The sequence below is a fragment of the Gouania willdenowi genome, chromosome 7 (genome assembly GCF_900634775.1).
Source record: "Gouania willdenowi chromosome 7, fGouWil2.1, whole genome shotgun sequence".
Taxonomy (NCBI): Eukaryota; Metazoa; Chordata; class Actinopteri; order Blenniiformes; family Gobiesocidae; genus Gouania; species Gouania willdenowi.
Window position 1 is genome coordinate 22,547,812 of NC_041050.1, and position 16,811 is coordinate 22,564,622.

Consider the following 16,811-nt stretch of genomic DNA (forward strand, 5'->3'; position numbering starts at 1 on the left):
CAAACAACCCAAGTGCATCTCCAAAAGCCCGGGTCTTGCGTCTCACTGCTGCCCGTGAAAAGGAACCGAGCTCGGCGTGTCCGCAAAGCTGTGCCGGGCAGCGGCGAGGCTCGTTTTCACCTCTGCTTTCATGACAACCGTGTCCACAAACTCTAATTCAATTCGTGTTTCTGTGTCTTCTCTGTTCGTGCAGCCAGGGCAGCAGGACGGAAAATACCACTACAGCTACATGTGTGATCCTCGCAGTGCTTCGGTCGTCGTCCGGCTTCTTCTTGCTCTCTGCATCAAACCGAATCGGCCCCAAAGTGGCTGCGGTGGTCTTTATGTGCTGATCCCCTAAACACGGGTTGTGTTTTCTCCACGGGGCCTTCTCCCTTTGACAGCCACTCGCTTTGTTGCTTAAACGTGTTATCAGCCCCTCACATCACCACCGAGGGTGCACGAACTGCGCACCAGGACACTTTGTAATCCACCGTTTACCAAAACCTACATAGAGAAAACGAAGAACAATCAGTAAAAACACACCAAAATGTGAGATGTGAAAATCCGAGAAATGTATCCAGATTTCTTACCAACCCACGCTGTCAGCCTACATTACGGCCTGTAAATGTGTACACACATATACACGCTGTCAGGCTAATTTATATAAGGATGGTCCTCCTGAATCCAAGCTGGGTAAACAGGCTGCAGACTTGACACTACATGTGCGTCCACATTGACAAAATCCCGGACGATGGGCGGCTGTGGCAGCACATTCTCACTGAGGAGGCCGCTCCCCTCTCAGCCGCTGGTAGAGGAAGCTGAAAGACGGGATCTGCAGATTCTTGGAGGTTATTATTTTCTTCCTTTCGCCGCTCTCTAACTCACCGAGAATAGAAAGCTACGGCGAACAGACAGACAGCAGTGAGGAGAGACTGGGTGGGGCCACACGGTGCTCATTGAACCCTCGGAAGGAAGGAAGGACCGAGAGCGGAGGAGAGGCCGCTTCGCCCCGTCACGTGGGCCAGGCGTCAGCAGCCGGTCAGTGCGGAGGAAAGGAGAAGGGTATAGTCTGCAGAGCCAGAGACCGCACGTACAGGGCTGCAGCTACAGGGCTACACTCTTCTTCTACGGCCGCACGTGTACAGCACTTATCATGAACAGCGCCACTCACTGCAACAGGTCAACACAAAAGCCAAAAGCTTACATGCAGTGGCACAGACGATTCCATTGCCATTGGCCACCATGATGGAGGACGATGACGGTGAGTACTGACGGTGTGAATCGTTTTATTAGCTTATGAACAAGGTTTATTTCTGTCATAATGTAAAACTAATAAATTGATAGCGGGCATCATTCCAACATTTTTGGTAATTCGATTCACAGGTGTGGATTAAATTGCAGATCGAGATATCATTATTACTGCATTTATTGCCAGTCAACCTTGATACGCAAACAATTTTTTGTTAAACACTTGTCTTTGTGTAACAACAGGGCTACCAAGTTTAAGAAAATGACAAGTGTGAGACTTTAGTGACATGATGCGTTCCAGCAGAAAAACAAGTGTCCTTTTTTAATATGGCTTTGGCCTGTTTTAATGTTGATTTATAGCTTAAAGGAGACATATCATGCTTTTAAATCCTTCCTTTTTTACATATAAATCATACAGTTGTGGTCTATATAAAGCAGAACTGCAATGCTTGGGTCTGAATTCCTCATTATTATAGCTCCACAGGCTTTTCTACCCCTTTTCTGATGTGCTTCTGAGAGCAACTCGTTTTGGTGCAGTCTCTTTAAATGCAAATGAGACACTTCATACCCCGCCCCCTCTCCAGGTTGCAAAGGTGACACTCGGTTCAACTCCACCCTGTTCGGCCATTTTTGTAGTTTGATAGAAGAGATACGATTGTCTAGCGGCGCAGAAAATGTTTATTCACACGTTATTTACAAAATGTCAACAACAGAAGACTTGTCCATCCAGCCTTACATGTTTGAGCCAGAGTCTGACCCGGCGGAGCGAGATGAAAATGAAGATGATGAACCTGCAGAACCCTAACAAGTGAGCTAACACAAGCGCCGAGCTAACGCTAGCTCCAAGCTAACGTAACGAAATGCATTTTAATACAGTCTTTTCGGAGACAAAAACGGCAAAATGAAATGACTAATGAAAAGTTTAGATTTAAATTAAATCACGTAGGCCATATCATCAAGGATCTAAAACGAGCACACAGCGCTAACATATGAAGACGGTGCAACTGCTAATGCTAACAAAACAATGACAGGGACTTCTTATCATCACACTTTTTAGCGTTATTTACAGCTTACCGAAGTGCTCTGTTCGTCGTCTCCAAAGATAGAAGGAATTGAACCCTCAATCAGACAAAGTCTTTCGGCAAATCCTTCTTTATACTGGTGAAGCAGTCATCCTTGAAGTGCTTCGCACACAAAAATGACCTTACCCACAGATGTGGGTACATTTCCGTAAAAAATAAAATTCAACCAGGCACTTCGAAAAGGTTCTGATGCTGGGAGATGGTGTAATGAAGCATGTGGGTTACTACATCCAACAACAGAACATTTTGATTTAGCCTCTCGTAACTTCAGCATCCTTGAGCTTGGACTACCAAATAAAAGCGAGAAATAAAAATGGCGGATTGCTCGAAGTGTTGGGCCTGGAGTCGATGTCCTAATTTGGCAGTTCCGCTGCAAATACTGTGACGTTATTGTTCAAAAAACGTAATAGAGAATCGAAAAATCGAAACAGATTGAAAAAATATGACCAAAACAGAATATAAAGATATCAACGGAGCACCTGAAGAGACTAATTTGAACTTTTCTGTACTTCTAAACACTCTAAATATACAACAAAATGCATTTAAGGGCTAAAAGAGTGGATTTAGCATGATGTGTCCCCTTTAAGACTGATGTCCTCACCTCCATGCCAGCAGCTCTCCCTGCACTGTGGCCTAATGCTAGTTTTAATCAACCAGAAATTACAATTGAAAACTAACAAGGATTTTGACTAAATACATTTATTTGTCAATATTTCATTTCAACCAACTCTTTATCATTTAGCTGGGGACATGTCTCATATTGTAGGTGTTTGTCACAGATTTTGATGTCTTGATGACAGAGGCAGAGGGCTCTAAAACACTGTGGCCCAAGGCAGTGCTACCTTTACCTCAGCTCTCCTTGTCTGCAACAGAAAGGAGGTCATTAAAAAGCAAATTATGTAAAAAACATTTAAACATCAAGTGATTTTTGATTGAATTAATGTCTTAGCAGCAAACTCAAGGTCCATAGAAATACACTATTACATACAAAAATAATCAAATAAGAACAGTTCAAATGAACATTAGATTAATTGGTAAATGGACTTGATTTTATATAGCGCTTTATCACCACACTGAAGCAGTCTCAAAGCGCTTTACATAACAGCTCATTCACCCAATCACTCTCACATTCACACACCTGTGGGACAGGACTGCCATGCAAGGCGCTAGTCGACCACTGGGAGCAACTTAGGGTTCAGTGTCTTGCCCAAGGACACTTCGACACATAGTCAGGTACTGGGATCGACCCCCAACCTCTCGATCAGAAGACGACCCTCTACCACCTGAGCCACGGTCAATGTTACTGCTTTGGTTACATTAGGCCTGGATGATATGGACCAATACTCATATCTCTATATTTTTCCTCAAAATGGCAATAGGCGATATAAACCATTTATTTTTTTCAATAGTTTTACAAGACAAACAATAATGGATCAAATTCAGTGGAGCCACAAAGACCCTATTATTAATCACAAGCAGCACAATAATAACATGTCACTTTTTCACTTTTTCCTTCATTAAGGCTGAAATGTGATTAGATTATATAGTGTTGCTTCTTTCAGGGAAGCTCTGAATTGTTGAAAGTAGTTTTCAAAGTAAATTACATTCAGGACACTGTCTCTTTAAGAATGTCTCAGCAGCAGCTCTGCTACAGAGAAAGTTTGTTAGAGAAGAAAACACATGCAATGTTAGTTTTTTAGACGAGTAAACTAACACTATAACACACGCACACACTATGATAGATTTATAGCATCCTTAAAATGGTACATATTAACTTGGAATCTCACAGAGTAACAGCAATATAAACAGTGAACAAAATTGGGTAGTTACATACCGTCTCAGATGTTGTCTGTCCTCTAGTTTCAGAAAGAATGTCAACAACTCGGCACGTGTTGTGAGAAAAACACAAGTTAGAGACAGCTTGTCAAGACTCACCTTACGTTGCTTCTGATTGGTTTATTGTTGCGTGATGCCTGCCGTGGTTGGTTAGATTTAGACACAAGGAGACATGGCTATGACTGGGATTGGTTATCTCGGTCAGTCAATCAGAGTTACTCAAGCTACGGTAAGCCATGAGGACCAAAGTTTATTATCATGAAAGAAATAAACATTCTACTGAATGGGGAAACATAAGCGTGAGAAACGTCAAGTGTGGCGTGTGGTGTGAGAATGGGTTAAATCATAGCGTGAGGCTTGGCAGCTCTGTAACAAGAAGCATCCTGCACCAGTTTCCACCATCCCCCATACCAGCATCAGCCACCATCATTGTTTTTAAACTAATTACAAATACAAGTATTTGATACCTTTAATATAGGAGTCCCAGTGTTAGTGAATGTACCATTTTCACATGTTACCACCAGTATTACTGTCAACCATGCAGTGATGTTTTCTAATACAGTATTACAGTGAAGTGGAGGACTTTCGTGATGATAGAAAAAGAGCTGAAAAAAAAGGGACACTGTGGTGCTCACTTTAAAAGGGGGTATATTGGCAGGGAATGTAAAAAATAAATATTTTACCTGGTAAAAAGTGAAATATGTACAATCTATCAGATATGTCAGCGCAATATCTATTATATCGGTCTTCTTCTTCTGTTTTTTTTTTTTTTTTTTTTTTTTTTAATGTCTGTCTCCATGGCTATTTCTCAATTCTTAGTATGCATACTCCATACTTGTGAACTCCTGGGTTCGGAGTTGTGTGAGCAAACTTGGAGAACGAACTTCGCATAATCGTCGTTTTGGGACAAAGCAAACCTCCTGACATTGTTGTGTGTAACAGTGTGGCGTATGTGCGCTCCACTGTAAAAATTAAAGAAAATAATAAAGTAGATGTCATTGTTGTAAATATTAATTATTTTGTAAACCATTAAAAAACATTTGGTGATAAATAAATTTCAAAAAATGAACAAAAATTGAAACACAATGAACATGTGTGTGTTTTGTTTAATATATTGACAGTCCTTATAAACAGGTAATCTGGTCATGGCTAATTGGATGGCCAAAAACACCTGTGACAAAAATCCTAAGAAGCAACCAGGCAATAGGCAATACAGGCAATTTGTCCAAACAAATATAAAGACTCATTAACAATGGGTCAGACAGGTATGGCTGCCATTTACCACATAGATAATAATAATAATAGATAAAGGGAAAAGGAAAAACATACAAAATAGTAGTAATAATAAAATAAAAAAAACTTGGCTATTAATAGTAGAAGGATAAAGTGGATAATTACATTTATGAAATCAATGGTGATCATTATTGAAAAATAATAAGTGAAGAAGAAAAGGGAAAATACATTTACAAAATGGGGGGGAAGGGAACAGGGAGGAGAGGCTAGAGGTGGGAAATGGAGAGGATGGGGAAGAGTTGATTATTTTAAAGTGAGAGTGAGATGTGAAGTTGTAGTTGTGTATATTGTGCTTAATGTGTTGTGTTCTCAAGCCAGTCTGGTGACAAGTGTGAAGCTTAGGTGTAATGGTGGTGGCTGTGGACAGAGGGAAGGAGTGAGTGGCAATACCTAAAACAGGTATTTGGGATCAACGTCTCTAAGATTAAGCCCAGTACAAGTTTTATCCCACAGCCCAAGGCATGCCAGTGCGTCGTAGACCAATGTATGTGCAAAAACAGCTACTGCAAACCCAAGCGCTGCCCCATAACTGAAGATGCAGCCAGGCCAGCAGAAAGAGCGGAGGCCAAGGAGCCCCGAGCCGCCACCCCACGGCCGAGCAACCCCCCAGACGCCCCCAAGATCCCAAGCCGAAAAGCAGCCACCGCCCCTCATATACGCAGCCGAAAAAGCCCCAAGGCGCTGAGGACCCACCGCCATGCCCGACCATCCTGATGTAGTTGTACTCTACACGGTGGCCCAGCCATCAACAGAGGGGCCGGGCTCCTACCTGACAGGCCCAAATGTGTGCACCTACCCACCACCCTGTTATGGTGCCTCTCCATTCCCCAATGGAGAGGCACTTCCTATCCCCTGTGTGAATGTATGAGGTGCAATTTAAAGAAAGGAGATGGAGGGGATCGGTGCTCCCCATCTAACTTTTGCGTATATACTGTATGTGTATGTGGTTCAATAGCTCCGGAGGGTGGAGGTGGTGGTCGTACCCTCTGGGGTAGACATGGGCAACTGACGGCCCGGGGGCCACATGCGGCGACACAGAAAAACAAGAAAAACACAAAAATGACTCCGCAAACTCACAGTACTAACAAACAAGCAAAACAACAACAAAAATACACAAAAATCACTCCAAAAACGTAAGATGACAACCGAAATGCACAATATGACTCCAAAAAACATACATTATAGAGGAAAAATGCACAAAAGGACAACAGAAATGCACAAAATGGCTCGTAACAAGCAAGACAACAACAAACATACACAGAATAACAGAAAAACACACAAAATTCCTATAAAAACTCTGTTCTTTCCTGTGGTAATGCTCAGATTGGTCATTATTCTAAATGCTGACATTAAGGTTGATAAAGTGGCCCTTCGATCAAACAAACAGATTATTGTGGCCCCCGTTGTGATAGAAGTTGCCCACCTCTGCTCTGGGGGGTGATATGTTGAGGTGTGATTGAAATTGGAGGGATTGGTAGGGCAAATTTAGGTGGGAGTGCTGCCCCCGTGCCACTACTTAGTAGCACAGGCGGCGGCCCCCTCCACCCCCAGCCCCATCATCCAGCCACCAAGGGTTGGGTATGGGTGTGTGGTGCACCAAGTGAGTGAGTGAGCCAGACCAGCTAGGAGTGAAGTGAAGTGTCCATGTAGGGGGCCTGTCTGGTGTGAGCCCGGCCTGTCCGCATGGCGGGCCACCGGAGAGGGTAGATGGCGCAGATGGGCACACGGCACCTCCGAGCAGCACAGCCGGAGGCAAACCCAAGCACCGCCACCCCACACCAATGCCGACAGCATTGAGATTTAATGCAATTAAAAAAGGAGTCCAAACGCTCCTCAAATTTGGCAGGTTATTTAATTTTTTTTTGAGATCAGACATAATTTCCATGGAAATAAATTCTATGAGGAGATTTTGCCATTGGTTTATGTGTGAGGATTTTTTAGCTTTCCAATTCACTAATATTGTTTTTCTTTGCAATGGCGAGTGCAGCAAGGATGGATTGCGATTGGTTTGCAGGAAGATCAGGTATTGTCAGGTCTCCTATCAGACATAGATTTGAAGATAAAGGAATCCTGCAGTCCCAAAATGGACAGTTTTTCGGTAATTAGAAACCAAAACTGTTCAACTGGGGAACAAACCCATAAGGCATGTAAATAGGAATCAGCTGTTCTCTGGGTGCACAGGGAGCAGATGTCTGTTGGGGAGAAGCCCATTTTATACATTTTCTGTTGGGTAATGTGGGATCTGTGGAGGACCTTGTATTGAATTAGCTGAAGATTTGTGTTTTTAGTCATCTTAAAAGTATTACAACAAATTTCTGTCCAGAGATCAGTGTTTGTGGTGATTGAGAGTTCAGCTTCCCATCTCGCGATTGGTAAGTGATTAGAGTTAGTGTTCGAGAGTGCTCTGTATTGAGAGTTTTTTTTATTTTGTTGGGATTTTTTTTCATATATAGCCAGCTCTGGAGGTTGTAAGGTAATTGGATCTACTGGAGTATTTTTCTTGATTGTCTCTGTTACTTGTAAGTACTGTAGAAAATTACTTTTATTTATATTGAATGTTTGGGTTAGATTGTTATATGTCCTGAGCTTGTCATTTTCAAAGAGGTCTTGGAGATGAATAATTCTGCTCTCTTCCCATGTTTTTAGATACTGTAGAGCAGTGTTTTCCTATTTCTAAAGTCGGGGTTGTGCCAGATTGGAGACAGAATGCTAGTTTTTAATTGAACATTCATAATGTCCAGGGCTTTCCACCACGCAGTCAGGGTGGAGGCAATCAGTGGGTTTTTAAAGCAGTTATGATTTTGAGGGTCGCAGTGTTAAATTAAGATCAACGAGTTTAATATATACTGTATGCAGTCTAGTTGTTCTATTTCTAGCCAGGTGTTGTAGTATTTTTTTGGTTTTAGCCATTCTGTTAAAAATAATATTTGGTAATAATGCATGAAATTAGGGGATTCTAAACCACCCTCGCTTTTATTTTTTTTTTGAAGGGTTGAAAGGCTTATTTTGAGTTTTTCATTCCTGGCATAGAATTTTCTAATTGCAGAATCTAATCTTTGGAACTATTGCGTTGGTGGTTTCAGTGGGATCATAGAGAACAGATAGTTTATTTTGGGTAAGATTTTCATTTTAACTGAAGCTATTCTGCCAAGGAGTGAGATGGGGAGATTGTTCCATCTCCTCAGATCTTCTGTGACTTTATCCAACATCGGATCCAGGTTTATTTTGATTAATAAATTTAAGTTTGGTGATATACTTAAGCCTATATATTTAATTGTATTTGTGGGGGAGGGGTATTGTGGGTCTCGGTTTGCCGGATTCCATGATTTTTTTTGTTAAAGGGAGGATCTGTGATTTTGACCAGTTAATGGAATAGTCTGATAATTTAGAGAAGCGGTTTATTAATTTAAATACTTCTTCTAATGAGGATTGGGGTTCTTCCAAATAGAGTAAAATATCATCCGCATAATGATTAATTTTGTGTTCTGAGATGGATGAGTAGATTCCTTTAATAACAGAATTCTGACGAACAGCGGCTGAGAGAGGTTCAATGAATGTCGCAAAGAGCAAAGGTGAGAGTGGGCAGCCTTGTCTGGTTCCCCTCTGCAGTGTGCAGCTTTGGGATGTTATTTTTTTTGTGGTTACTGAGGCCTTAGGTTTAGTGTATAAGGTGGAGATCCATTGTATGAATGATTGTTCAAAGCCAAATTTGTCAAGGACAGCAAGGAGGAATGACCAGTCGACTCTATCGAATGCTTTGTCTGCGTCGAGTGACAAGATTATTGTTTTCTTTCTAGAATTCTGTGCCATGTTGATCAAATTAAACAGTCTTCTCACATTGTCTGTGGAGTGTCCATTTTTAATAAATCCTGTCTGGTCTTGGTATTTAATTGACTGTACTACTTTCTCTAACCTGGAAGTGAGTGCTTTGGAAATCATTTTTAAGTCTGTGTTAATAAGTGAGATGGGACGGTAGCTTGAGGGTAACATGGGGTTTTTGTCTGGTTTAAGTAGTAATTTAATGTTTGCTGTATTCTTGTGGCCTTCTCCGTAACCTTTATTTAATCTTTGTTATTACTCTGAAAAAAAGTGGAGCCAGCATTGACCAGAAATGTTTTAAGAATTTGGCAGGGAAACCATCTGGACCGGGTGCTTTGCCTGTTGACATGCTATCCAAAGCATTTTGTAGTTCTTGTAAGGTAAATGATGAGTCTAAGGTGGTTTTATGATCTATGGTAAGCTGTGGTAGGTTTGTTATTGAGGGAGGTTTTAATATCTTCAGGGTCAGGGTTTAAGTTTGATGAGTATAGGTTTTGATAATAATCATGAGTTTAAAGTTTGACCTGAGTTATCAGAAATTGCCACTATAAAGGAATTTTCTTTGTTGTGTTTAAGCTGATTTGCTAAGTATTTGCCTGATTTATTATCGTAGTCAAAGTTTTTGTATCGTAATTGTTGCAAAATAAAATAAATTTTTTTTAGATAAGATGATATCCAGATTAAGTTTTGTATTTTGGAGGTTCAGATGGGTTAGCTGCGTATTCTTCCGTGCTTCCCGGGGCAGTGGACCAGGTTACCTCGCTGCTCACTCTCCGCTCTATGGCAGAGTCGGGATCTCCTCACCCCCGGCGTGACTGTTGACTGGAGCAGTCGACAGTCCGCTCGATACACTTTTATACTTTGTCCATGTTTATATTGAATAATAAAGGGCACGTTTTGAAACCGTTGTTTTAATGTTTGTGTCCAACAACACACACATGGTTTGGTACAGTAGGTAAGTAATAATCCAGAAATAAATTACATGATGCTGAAGCAAGATGCTTAAAAAACATAAAACATATTTTTCTGTGACCAGAAGATAAACAAGGGCTTTTTAATGCTCATTTGTAACAACAACACACAGCCACAACCCCCTAGCGGCAGGGCGGCCAATCGCATAGTAGAAGTAAAAGGGCCAACCTCTGCGTCACGTTGACGGCATGACCCCAACATAGGTCCTGACGCTGTACCTTAAACCGGGCTTTACTCAAGATTAAAAAAAAACCTGGAATGATACCCCAAATGTCCGTTGAAAATATATGAATACTTGAATAAAAGCCTTATTCCTTGGTTAATAATGTTGAAGAGTAAAACACATAAATAGCATGTCAGTCAGTACTTCTGTTATGATGATAGGGTATGTGTGACATGACAACAAAAGCTTGGAAACCACCAACACTTTTATTTTCTGAGCCAGTCAGCAGCCTAATTTCATTTTTATGTGTGCTGGATATGAGGCACAATTTAACCTTGACAATATCTGCTGGCTTTGCCACTTAAACATTTAACCTCTATAACAGGGCATTGGCTATCTATTTTATTCCAGCAATCTATCCCAATCAGAGCTACGTGTTCCATCTTATTTAAAGCAAAAGACAGTGGACATGGTGGACAAGCTCTCTGCTTTTGGACTTTAAGAAAATACCCAGAAAACTGATTAATGGTCTGGAAGTAAATTCATACAATAACTCCTCCACTTGAGGCAGGACCACATCCCCAACCCAAAGAAGGCACTCCACCTTTTCTGATTGAGAACCATGGACTTGGATTTGGAGGTGTTGACTCTCATCCCGGCCGCTTCAAACTCGGGTGCGAATTGATCCAGTGAGAGTTGTAGGTCATGGTCTGATGGTGCCAACAGGACTACATCATGTGCAAAAACCAGTGACTCAATTCCTGAAATTGTCTTAACTTGTCCTACATTATACCAGTGTCCCAAATTGTCCTACATTGTCCCAGAATGTCCCACATTGTCCCAGAGTATCCTAATCTATCCTACATTGTATCATATTGTCCAACATTGTCCCAGAATGTCCAAAATGGTCCCACATTGTCCCAGTGTCCCAAATTGTACTACATTGTTCGAGAGTATCCAACATTGTCCCAGCATTTCCAAAATTGTCCCACATTGTCCCAGAGTGTTCAAAATTGTCCTACATTGTCCCAAAGTGTTCCACATTGTCACAAAGTATCCAAAATGGTCCTACATTATCCTAGTGTCCTTACAGTAATTGTCCCACATTGTCCAAAATTGTTCTACATTGTCCCAGAGTGTCCCAAATTGCCCTACATATTTCCAGAGTGTCAAAAATTGCCCTTTATTGTCTCAGAGTGTCCAACATTGTCCTACATTGTCACAGTGTCCTAAATTGTCCCCAAATGTTCTACATTGTCTCAGAGTGTCTCACATTGTCCCATATTGTCCTACATATTTCCAGAGTGTCCCAAATTGTCCTACATTGTTCCAGAGTATCCAACATTGTCCCAGCGTTTCTAAAATTGTCCCACATTGTCCCAGAGTGTCCAAAATTGTCCTACATTGTCCCAGTGTCTCACATTGTCCCAGAGTGTCTCAAATTGTCCCAGAGTGTCCCATATTGTCCTACATATTCCCAGAGTGTCCCAAATTGACCTACATTGTTCCAGAGTATCCATCATTGTCCCAGCATTTCCAAAATTGTCCCACATTGTCCCAGGGTGTCTCAAATTGTCCTACATTGTCCCAGAGTTTCCCAAATTCCCCTACATTGTCCCATATTGTCCCAGAGTGTACCAAATTGTCCCAGAGTGTTCCAAATTGTCCTAGAGTGTCCTAAATTGTCCTATATTGTCCCAGAGTGTCCAAAATGTCTTTGAAAATGTCTTCCTTCTTGGCAAAGGAGGGGGGATGAAGATAACAGATACAGGATGAAAGATTGAGAATATCTACTATCGGGGCTGGAGGTGGCTGACCCTGGGTCCTGTTTTGTGAACAATGGACTTGTGTGTTTGACATCTCCAGACCACAGCTGTGAAATGGTGAGTGCTTGTTTTTCCTGAATAAATAATTCTTATTCTGGTGGTTTGAAGTCTGTTATTAAACGATTGATTGGTTCAAGAAGCAAACCTCTGACTCTGTCTTTTTTTAACAATCTCAGGTTTGAACAACTAGCTGAATATCCCGTTATAACATTGCTGTACATTATGGTACAGTTGTACTGTAAGGCATACAGTTGAAGCAAGGCATCAGGATTCATTTTCATATTATATTTTTTCAAATGTTCTGTATTAATAGCACACATTTTGACTTGTACCTGATAACTAATATTTCATATATATTTTTATTATTTAAAGACATGTTTACAGGAAGCAGGGAGAAGTGGCCTCATGGAATGTATCATTCCCTAATCAATAGAAACAGGAAGGTTTTGACAACTGTGAACACTTTTTGTGTGCTCTGTAAGATAACTTGTGCAGCTTTCATATAAAAAAATGACATTTTTGCAACACATAAACCACAAAAAGATATATTGTATATTATTATACCATACCAGCCTGTCATTGCCCAATCCTGTTAGATCTTGGAAGCTAAGCATGTCTGGGCCTGGTTAGTAGTTGGATGGGAGACCACTGAGAATTCCAGGTGCCACAGTGGGGTGGCAGTCGCTGCAGTGGTATCTGTCATTGTGTCCTTGGGCAAGGCACTTCACCTACATTGCCTAGTATGAACGTAGTGTGTGAGTGAGTGTTGGTGGTGGTCGGAGGGTCCGATGGCGCACTATGGCAGCCTCGCTTCCGTCAGTCTGTGGCTACAACAGTAGTTTGCCACCACTAAGTGTGGAGTGAAAGGATAATGCCTTAATTCTGTAAAGCGTCTTTAAGTGTCTATGATAAAGCGCTATATAAAATTGATGCATTATTATTACAATGTGTTATTGCTTAATTATGTCAAATAGGCTGCTGAAAATGAGCTCCAAGTAATGAAGAGCTCACCCACAGCCAGTGTTGGAGAAGAAGGTATTCTCAGATGGTCCAAGCCATGAGTACAGTGGTGAGTCAGATTAAATGTTTCTAGGTCAGCCACAATGATAACTGTCTTTTAAAAAATCGGAAATCTTTGTGTGATGTTTTTTCCCTTGATTTCCCTTATTTTCTTACATTTATCATCTCACGTGACAAAAACTTCAAGTGCATGTGTGTGCATGGAATCTTAATTAAGACAATCTCATAATGCTCCTTTTAATGTTACAGCAAAACGTTCTATAATGAAGTACTAATGACCTTAATTATGTATGTCTACTTTTGCTTCCACAGATTTAGAAATAAAACCACATATTCCTAAGTAGTCAGAAAACATCTATCTATAAAAGCAAGAAAGTTCTGTATGCGTGTGTGTGTTTGTGGAGAAAATATTTCCCCGACGCGGTGTCTGTTCGACCTGAAACTTTGTCAACGGCTTCCACATACCCCAAGTGTGTGCATCCATTAGTTTGGAGTAATTTGATGTTGCAAAATGTTCATTTTAATTTTAAGATTACGGCTCCCTCTCAGTATTGAGCGAGGTATTTCTGGTTACAGTTCATCGGTTCATGACGTCACTGTGTCGCAGTTTGTTTGGGTTTAAAAAAGAAGGCCAATATTAAAAATGAATATTGAAAACATTTTTGCACTGCTAAAAGGTATTTAAGTTAATATTTCATGGTTATTTAAAAGTATCCCCATGATCCCAAACTTCCTTTCACGGGTCACGGAGTCCACTTCCTCCTCCATCTCCATGACTGTGCCATGCTACCGTCAGCATCACAAAACTTTCACGGGAGCTCTCTGAATAGATCATTTGAAATGTCAGCCGCTGGTGAGTCTTTTGTCGACAAGTTTCCCATTGTTTAAGTCATATAACTGTCCATGTAATTGCTCACTAACACGCTGTTTCACTACAGTCTGTATTGAACTCAACCCGTTCAATACTCCATCTGGAAAACTGCAGAGAACCTGTGGTGCTGCTCATGGAAACTAAGCTCTGACCACTCGGTTCTAAGGTAAACAATGATTTTTGTTTAAAAAAAAAAAAACGACAGCCGAATTGTAGATTATACTTTCATTTACTTACTCACTCATGTAGTTTTGAGCTTTACTTTTTGTTTTGAGCAGTTTTGTTACTTTTCTTTCCCCGAGCAGACAGCGGGGGAGCGCACCCCAAGAAGCCCAACCCGAGGACCCAACTGCAAAACACCCCAGCTACAGCACAGCGTCCACGGGGCCCAACGCACCCAGCCAGCAGGCCAGCCACTCCCGACGCGGATCAACCAGACCAGAGGCCACAGGCCACGACCCCACAGGCCCACCGAGCGTAACCCTAGGGGAGGCTCCGGCACCGGCGAGGCCCCACAGCACCGCCCCCCCGACACTGCGTACCCCACACACCAGTCCACGAATCCTCCCGACTCGGCCCACCACGCCAGCAACATCCCCGGCGAAGGTACAACCCAGGGGACAAAGCCAAGTGCCCAGACGAGCCGGCGGAGCAACACAGGACGCAAGCGATGCCCCTGAGCAATGGCTACCCCTTTAAAAACCAGTTAAAATGCTTTAAACTGGCTGGCACTGAGGGGGGTAGAAATTCTGAAAATGGCTGGCACTGAATGAGTTAATAAGTGAGATAGGGCGGTAGCTAGAGCAGGATTTTCCCCAGTGCTTTATAGGCCTGGCGGGCCTCCAGGCTTTTCTTGCTCCTCCCCACATGCCCAAAGTGTTTTTTTGATTGATTCCCTTAATCATTAGTTAGAGGGTGATTTGCTCCTTTCTCACTGCAGGGCGAGCCCAAACACCTCGCTCAAATTTGATGACGTGTTCTCACTTTGATGACGAATTTGACGAGGCACTGAGCTGGAGAAGCCGCGCATCCAGGACGCTCTCTGCCGTGATTGATATGTAAACAGACACGCCCACGAAGATGAGCATCTCAGCATCCTTCGCACAGTGTATGTATTTTCTACAGTCTATGTATGTACGGGCAAACGCCTAGCGCCCATGCTCTGTCTTGTGTTTATAAAGCAGCATGAGCTCGGCTACGGAGTGGGTGGGAGGAGGGCGGACCCTACGTCACCGTACTGTGAGGAGGAAGTCAGTGTCCCGTCTATAGACACGCCCACTCATGAATATGCATAAGTATCCCGCAAATTAGCCTGTGTAGAGTTGCACAGAAAGTGACTTTTCAGAGGGCTAAAACAGGCGATTTTGAGAAAATACACCTCAAATACTTTGTTTTTAGAGTTCTAACTGGGGGTTTCCACTGGATATGTCTCCACTGCACCATGGCACCAATATGGTTTTTCCCTGCTGTGCACCGTCCTGGAATGCCCACAGGTTGCATTTTGAGTGTGCCACGGTGCACTCCGGTTGGACAACCATCACGTCACGAGACAGAGCAGTTCTCACAATATTTATATAATTGTGCGAGAACGCAGTTAAATGTGTTATAAACACAACAATAAACAGGTCAGTGTTCCTAACGAAGGAGTATAAGAAGACTCTCTGGATTTGTCAAAACCACATTTTTTAGCAACAGCCAACAGAGAAGAGATAAAACTGCATCGGATTACCTCTATGTGGTCCGAGACGATGGACACTGAAAGGTGATGTTTTTCACGGTTTCTGCCGGAATTTTAAGCGCAGACGACATGACGTTTTTCAGCAGAGCCTCTGGGTCATCGTTGGGGGTTTATGGAATACCTGAGAAGATCTCGTTGTCTCGCATACTGTGAGATTGGATATCCAGGACTGTCTCTTTAAGAAGCTTGTTTTAGCTATTTTACTTCCGAGGTCACCGCAGATAAAGCGAAATGCAGGGCAAGCCCGTGGCATAGGCAGCATAGGCAAATGCTAGGCGAGCCAGTGGGATCACATTATTTTTTCCCCCCTTCAGATTCACTGAGGAAATGTGATGATGTCATCAATGATTTTGCTGGCAGAAAAACCAGGAGAATTAACTTGCAAGGCTGGACTGAAGGATGAATGGTAATGATGCAAATGATGCAATTTTTACTAAATAGTTTCTTTGTGCAATACCTCTGCGAACTGCAATTGTTTAAATTGATGTGTGTTCATTACTGCAATTCCAGTATTGTATTGTTATGTTAAATCAGGAAGTTTTGCATCTTTTCATAAAATGTGAATGTCAATAGTAAAACATTTTAGTCCTAAGTATTTAAATTAAGAAGAATATTTGATGAGCCAACCCACCACTATCTATTTTTTTTATCTGTATTTTGTTTTTGTGCAATGCCCAATTTGTATTTTGAATGTGTTACTAAGATATTTAAATTGGCTTTTATTTACTTGTTTGTGTTCTTTTATATGTGTTTGTGAAACCCTTTTATCAAAATTAAATAAAATGTCAAAGTAATTTTGCTCATGTTTTCTGATTATGTAAAGTGTCAGTGGATATGGTAGAAACCACTATGTACTGTAGTGTTAGAAATGATTCTGATAATATTAATATAACAATGATGTTCTACACCTCCATTATTCAGTCTGTTCAGTGCACCTCCATCACTGTCTGGTTTGGATCTG

At 41.7% G+C, this 16,811-nt stretch overlaps 1 long non-coding RNA gene across 3 annotated transcripts; it reads left to right on the plus strand.

The window, feature by feature from the left end:
• The first annotated feature begins 984 nt into the window (after positions 1-984).
• Positions 985-16,476, plus strand: LOC114466772 (uncharacterized). Of its 3 annotated transcripts, none has more exons than XR_003674470.1 (4): positions 985-1,243; positions 13,196-14,094; positions 14,180-14,278; positions 14,418-16,476. It is a non-coding gene; the product is annotated as an uncharacterized LOC114466772 (long non-coding RNA). The 3 variants fall into 3 exon arrangements; XR_003674469.1 differs by having other exon boundaries at positions 13,196-13,290; positions 13,953-14,278; XR_003674468.1 differs by having other exon boundaries at positions 13,196-14,278.
• Positions 16,477-16,811: the final 335 nt, after the last annotated feature.